At 38.1% G+C, this 6,552-nt stretch overlaps 1 long non-coding RNA gene across 1 annotated transcript in view; it reads left to right on the plus strand.

The window, feature by feature from the left end:
• The first annotated feature begins 1,893 nt into the window (after window positions 1-1,893).
• LOC103603627 overlaps window positions 1,894-6,552 on the plus strand; it is a 17,378-nt gene continuing 12,719 nt past the window's right edge. Inside the window, exons 1-2 of the long non-coding RNA XR_551636.1 lie at window positions 1,894-1,965; window positions 4,562-4,633. This is a non-coding gene — a long non-coding RNA (uncharacterized LOC103603627). The remainder of the gene's footprint in view (window positions 1,966-4,561; window positions 4,634-6,552) is intronic.

Consider the following 6,552-nt stretch of genomic DNA (forward strand, 5'->3'; position numbering starts at 1 on the left):
AAAGTGCACTAGTCATCTCGATCTATGCCCTCCTTCCCCTGGGAGCTAAGAGCCAGTACTGGGAGCTCAGAGCCCCATCCAACTCAACTCCCTGCCTCCACCCCNGGTTGAATTTGGTTTATAGTACTTATCTTCTGGTGGATAAATTGCCTTCCATGAAAATATAAGCAATTATAGTAGGACTTGTGGCCTCTAATGCAAAAAAAACCCCAAAGCAACAAATAGTCACTTGTAGAGTGTCTAGGAGAGAACAACAGAATTGAGCTAAACAGTGAGGAAACCACCTCTCTCCCCCAAGACCTGGAAACAGGAGAAAATCCCAACCAGGACCAGCAGAGTCTGCTGGGCAAAGTAGGTTGGGGCAGGGGCTGTTGGTGGCTGGTGCACAGTCCTCGCTGGACTATGAGCTCAGTGTGTGGAGCTGCTAAGAGTCTACATGACTGTATTCCAGAGAGAAACTACACGCAGAGTCACCCCGACCCACCTCAGCCCTGGGCTACCACTGGATTTTGCCATTTTGGGATAGGCACCTAGGGAGCTCACAGTCCCACTAACCCAGTGGTCCCACACACCCCAGGGGAGAGCAATGGTTCTGTGTGCTGGCTGTCTGGATACATGCCCTCCTTCTCTGGGAGCTCAGAGCTCTGCTTGACATAGGGGAATCACCAGTGCAGAGGAGAGTGGGGAAAGTGCACTAGTCATCTCGATCTATGCCCTCCTTCCCCTGGGAGCTAAGAGCCAGTACTGGGAGCTCAGAGCCCCATCCAACTCAACTCCCTGCCTCCACCCCAGTGGACAGTGAGCAGGGTCTGTGTCACACTCCCTCCACTGCTGGATGCCTGCTTGGATCCACACCCTTCTACCCTGGGGGCTCAGAGTTCTGCCTGATGCAAGGAACCTGCCAGCACCAGCAGAGAGCCTGCTGGGGTGTATGCAATCTGCCTAGATCCACGCCATCCTCACAGGGAGCCCAGTGTGCCATGTGACACAGTGGCCCACCTGCACCAATGGAGAAGGTGTGGGAAGCAAGCTGCACTTACTGCTGTGCTCACCAAGAGCCAAACCTATGAAGCCCAATCCAACTATCAATATAAGACATTTCCACAGGTACGAGTCTCTCCAGTCAAAAACCACTATAAAAATTAAAAGAAGTGACTACACCACCAGATGCCCAGACATCAATGCAGAGATATGAGAAACATGAGAAAAACAGGGAGACATGACTCCCCACAAAAAAGACTACAGTTCTCCAATACCAGACGTTAAACAATAGGAAACTGGTGAATTGCCTGAAGAGGAATCCCAAATGGCAATACTAAAGAAACTCAACATGACGGATGAAAAAATAGAAATCACAGTGAAGTCAACAAAACAATCCAGGACGTGTATGAGAAATTCCACGAAAGTTAAAAAATAACCAAGGAGAAATCCTGGAACTGAAGAATTCATTCAATGAAATAAAAAATACAACTCTTATAACCAGCAATCTAGAACAAGCGGAAGAAAGCATTTCTGAGCTAGAAGATAGGCTTTTTGAATTAATACAGTTGGACCAAAAAAAAAAAAAAAGCATTATAGAAGGACTTGTAATGCTAGAAAAATTTACAGAATATACAATCAGAAAGGAAACATACCAAAATAATGGCCCCAGTTGGTTAGGCATCTGCGAAATCCATAGAATGCTCATTGGCTCTACAACAGAAAAGACCACAAGAGACATCATAACCAGATTGCTTTTCATAGTTACTCTGAGGTGCGTACAACAGAATCAGAGTTAGAGAAACACAGGACTAACTTTAATTTTGAAAGTTAAGTAGGCATGCATATCTTCTGACCCCATTCTTCTGTATCTTTTGACTGAAGACCATTCATTTCTTTTTGTTTCATTTTCAGATGAGAGGAAATTGGACTTAAAAGATTGCCTGAGTAGTTTGATGCAAATGCCATATTTTACTAAAAGTTCAAGTGAGTGAGAATTTTTTAACAATAAAAATTTTGAGTGGAATTGTTCAGTTTTGATTATATGCATTTGTGCAGTTTTCTAATGCTGTAAAACAAGTCATATAAATAACATATGTTTTTTGGGTAAAAAATCAATAGAGGATCCTAGTCCTGATCTTTTCTTGACTTATATTTTCTGGAATTATAGTATATTTGTCCATCACCTAAAAAGGATAAATAAACAAAATCTATCTGGATAATTCATCCTAGTGTCCAAGTTTGTGATCCAAGATAGCTGCCATCAGCTGGCAATGTCTTTGCCATTTCACTGAAATCCTGTGGGAATAAGCTCAGTGTTACATCCTCTTTTTCTACTCTATTATCCCTTTATAAAAATAGGGTTTTATAATGAGATTAACTATTGAAACATGTAGGAACATACAGGCTTCCTTCATGGTATTCTTCCCACTAATCCACTACCACAGCCATGCGGCATTCGATGTCATCTGGTTTTAATGTAGTTAATTAATGAGCATCTGCAACTTCAAGAGATGTCTGTGGAGATGCTGGGTCTCCTCAAAGTTTAGGCCAGTTGAGCCCAAGTTAGTAAATTCACAACTACTTTGGATTCCCTGGGTCTCCTTGGAGCAGCCCATATTCTTGAGAAGTACTGAAATGGCTTAATTTCTTCTGGACTAGTTCCATAATTGAAACTAAACTAAATTCAAAAGGCCCAATTTAGGCAGACCCAAAATAAAATGATTTTTCAGAGCCTAGATGTTAAGAATGTGGCCAAAGCAGTATTTGTTTTCAATAGACAAAATATTTTGTCCTTAATCCTTGCTTTTCTAATGGGGCCTAAAAGACTTTACTTGGTATGTGGTTCATAAGCTTAAACTGTTACAGGACTAATGTTTATGAATGCTAGTGCTTGTCATAATACAATACTTAAAATTTTCTTCTTACTTGAAAGAATATACATGGTACTTTCAAAAATAAATATTGCCTTTTTTGGTATTTATATATTAATGCCAATCTTTTCATTATTTGGCAGACATTTTTGTGTGCATATATTGGTATATGCAAGTGATCCCCTAAATGAAAAAAATTGAGAATAGTCACATCAAACTATCACTATTTATCCAATTTTTGGCAAAAGAGTTACTTTTATGATTAGATACTATGGTTTTTATTGAATTCTAAGCCTCAGATATGATAGAAGCATATAAGCAGATGTTCTGAGATTTGTTTTTATGTAACCATTCTTAAATCTCAAGTTTAAATAGTCATGCATTGCTTAATGACAGGGATATGTTCTGAAAAATGCATGATTAGGTGTTTTCATCATTATGCAAACATAATGGAGTGTACTTGCAGAAACCTGGATGGTGCAGTCTACTGCATACCTAGGCTATGCTGTATAGCTTATTGCTGCTAAGTGAGTAATATGTTGCATTGTGACCTTACAGCAGCTATCATGTCACTAGGCAATAGGAATTTTTTAGCTTCATTATAATCTATGGGACCACCATTATATATGTGGTACATCACTGACCAAAATATTGTTATGAAACATATGACTATCTGTAAATGACATGGTTTGCATAATGGTTAAACATTCTGCCTAAGAATTCAGATATTCTTGGACCGAATAGCTTTTCTTTTTTTTTTTTTTCCTTTTTGTCTTTTTTACTGACCGGTAACGGGGATCGCAACCCTCGGTGTTGCACCCACACTGCGCTCAGCCAGTGAGCGGGAACCGGTCTCCACATGGGATCCGAACCCTCGGTGGGAGCGCCGTCGCACTCCCAAGCGGCGCACTCTCCAGTGCGCCACCGGGCTGGCCCCAGAATAGCTTTTCTAAGGCTAGGATTTTTTTATCTGTTAAATAAGGAGATGTTAGTGCTGACCTCATGGAGTTTTTGTGGAATTAAATGAGATGGTACATGTAAAGCACTTAGTATAGTGCCTAGCAAGCTCAGACTGAATACTCAATAAGTGGTAGTAGCAGTAGTTATTGTTATCATCCAGGACCTACTACTGATATTTGAGTATTTTTAAGAACTTCCTGCATTGTGTACATTTTTTACGTGTAGAAATAGAAGGCCCCTTGAAAGCTCTGGCCTCCATTAGGAAAAATGTGGCCAACCTGATGACCTTGGCTCCATGATGAAACATATAGGCGTTCCATTACCCCAAGATGTGATTGAAAGAGCACGAAAGAATGTTACTCTTTGGGATGAGTATTTAATATGTTTCTAGGTATTCTTTATCTCAGCTAACATGAATCTATTTGAACTTTTCAAGAATCCTTAGAGGGTTTATCTGCTTCATGGATTATCCAAGGCTTTCTTTTACCTGCTCCCCATCTGGGTTATTGTCAGCTGGGTTCCAGTTATTTTCAGTAGCAGCTGCAGAGGAGGACCTATGGGGGATGGGTGTGTGTGACTGTGTCTGAATGATATGCATGCATCTGTTTTTCTGACTGAATATGTATCTCTAACTATATTTCAAATCTATGAAATATTTTTTAGTATAGCAATTATACTATAGTTGCCTTTAGAAAAAGTATTTGATCATTTACTTTTGCCATGCCTTCAGACATGCATTTTTCTTTCAGAGGATGGGACAGTGAGTTTAGAAGAGTTTATGGGTATTTTGGTCAATTCAAGATTTTCATCTCTACCTGAAGGTAAGAATTTTCAGTTGAATGGAGATAATGATATGTGTGTTGTAGATCTCTTGAGAAAACCCCAGATAGGCTTTTGAGATAGTCTTAAACTTAATTAATACTGGCATAATTTTCTAATGTATTTGTGTCATGCATGTCTAATGTGTAGCACAACTAGAAAAGACTGATCTTTAGGGAAGACTAGTTATCTCTTCCGCCTAGTTTAAGCATCAGAGTCTTGACAGCAAGTGTCTTTGACCAAAGACCTTATGAAGGTAAAAATAATATTAGTTAAAAACAGCTGAACACGGCACTTAGAATTAGGCTATTTGCAAACTACAGTTATTAAAGTGTAATTGTATGAGCCATATTAACATATGATAAACATTGGGTTCCTGATATTAATTTATAATTCATCTTTACTGAGAAACTGGTGAAGACCTTTATGGTTAATATTAGGATAATTTTCGTTCATGTTTCAATTTCTCTTCTTTTGTTATTTGTACTTTGTTTTCTCTGGTTATTTCTTTGTATGGACCCCCTTTTTTCAGATTCTCCTTATAAACTAACTCAAAGTTTAATTTTAGTAGAATGTTTGTCAATTATGATGTTAGCGACCCTTTTCTTCTTTTGGTTTGCATAGTATTTCTGTAATTTCAGGCCTCCGGGTTCTCTGATGAGCTGTTCTTTCTTGAACTTACAGTACTGAAAAGAAAGAACTGTTTTATATTTTGTCCTTTTAGGTGAGAAGAATAATTCTGATTTAAAGCTGAAACTATATTCGTTTTCTAATCACTTCATACTGCACATTTTAAAATGTCTTTTATAGTTGCAGAAGCTTGAGGTTTACTTCTTTGACCATTTCCCAACTACTTCTCCATAGGTGCACATGTATAGCTTTGACAAACCAAAAATTTTATGAAGAGATATTTTTGTAGAACTACCTTCTTTGGGGAATCTTCCTAATAATATACCTCATCTGTTTTTGAGAGCTGGCATTAAAAACAACCACATGAAAATGACGGTATCTTCTAAAGACATTGATGATGATGTTATTTGTGGTGAATATGAAAAATGTCTCTTGAAATTTCATATTAGAAAAAATTTATCTCTTCCAGAGGACCAGTGTGCTTCTTTGTCTTGATAATAATCCGAGTTCCTCTTCACTCCTTAGCTATCAAGAAGGTCAGACCTAAATTTAATATCGCTATAACTACATTCTCTTTGTTATTTGCTACATTCTTTTCATGTATTTTTGAATTTTATTTCTATTTCTATTTTAAATATATTAATTTTTCATTGAATAATTCCTCAAATTGTTTTGGGAAGTAATTTGGTATAAATTATAAATAGCATATAAAAAATTGCTATCTGTGAATGCTGGCCCATGGGATACTAATTGCTATGTCATAAAAGAGTTTTGTGCCTAAATTTGGGAGACACTGGAGTAGAAAACAAAGTTAAATTTCTCTGCTGCTAGGCTATTCAGAGCTTTTATATGTTTAAAAGTTTGGTATTGGGCCGGCCCCATGGCTTACTCGGGAGAGTGCGGTGCTGGTAGTGCCGAGGCCGCGGGTTTGGATCCTATATAGGGATGGCTGGTGCACTCGCTGGCTGAGCGTGGTGTGGACAACACCATGCTGAGGGTTGCGATCCCCTTACCCGTCAAAAAATTTTTAAAAAGTTTGGTATTGTTGAAATACAGCAGACCCTGAATCTGCTAGAATCACAGAACTCTTTTCTCCATGTTTTTTTTGAATATTTGATAAATTATAAATTATAAAATATTCTGACACAAAGAAAAATATAGAAAATAACAGATTTAATGGATTTTTAACATTTTTCTATATTCGTGTTGGACTTTTTGGTTTTTGTTTTTTTGTTTTTTGTTTTTTGTTTTTTCCTTTTTGTCTTTTTTTTTACTGACTGGTAACAGGATC

Source organism: Galeopterus variegatus, unplaced genomic scaffold (assembly GCF_000696425.1).
Source record: "Galeopterus variegatus unplaced genomic scaffold, G_variegatus-3.0.2 Scaffold4712, whole genome shotgun sequence".
NCBI classification, from domain to species: Eukaryota; Metazoa; Chordata; class Mammalia; order Dermoptera; family Cynocephalidae; genus Galeopterus; species Galeopterus variegatus.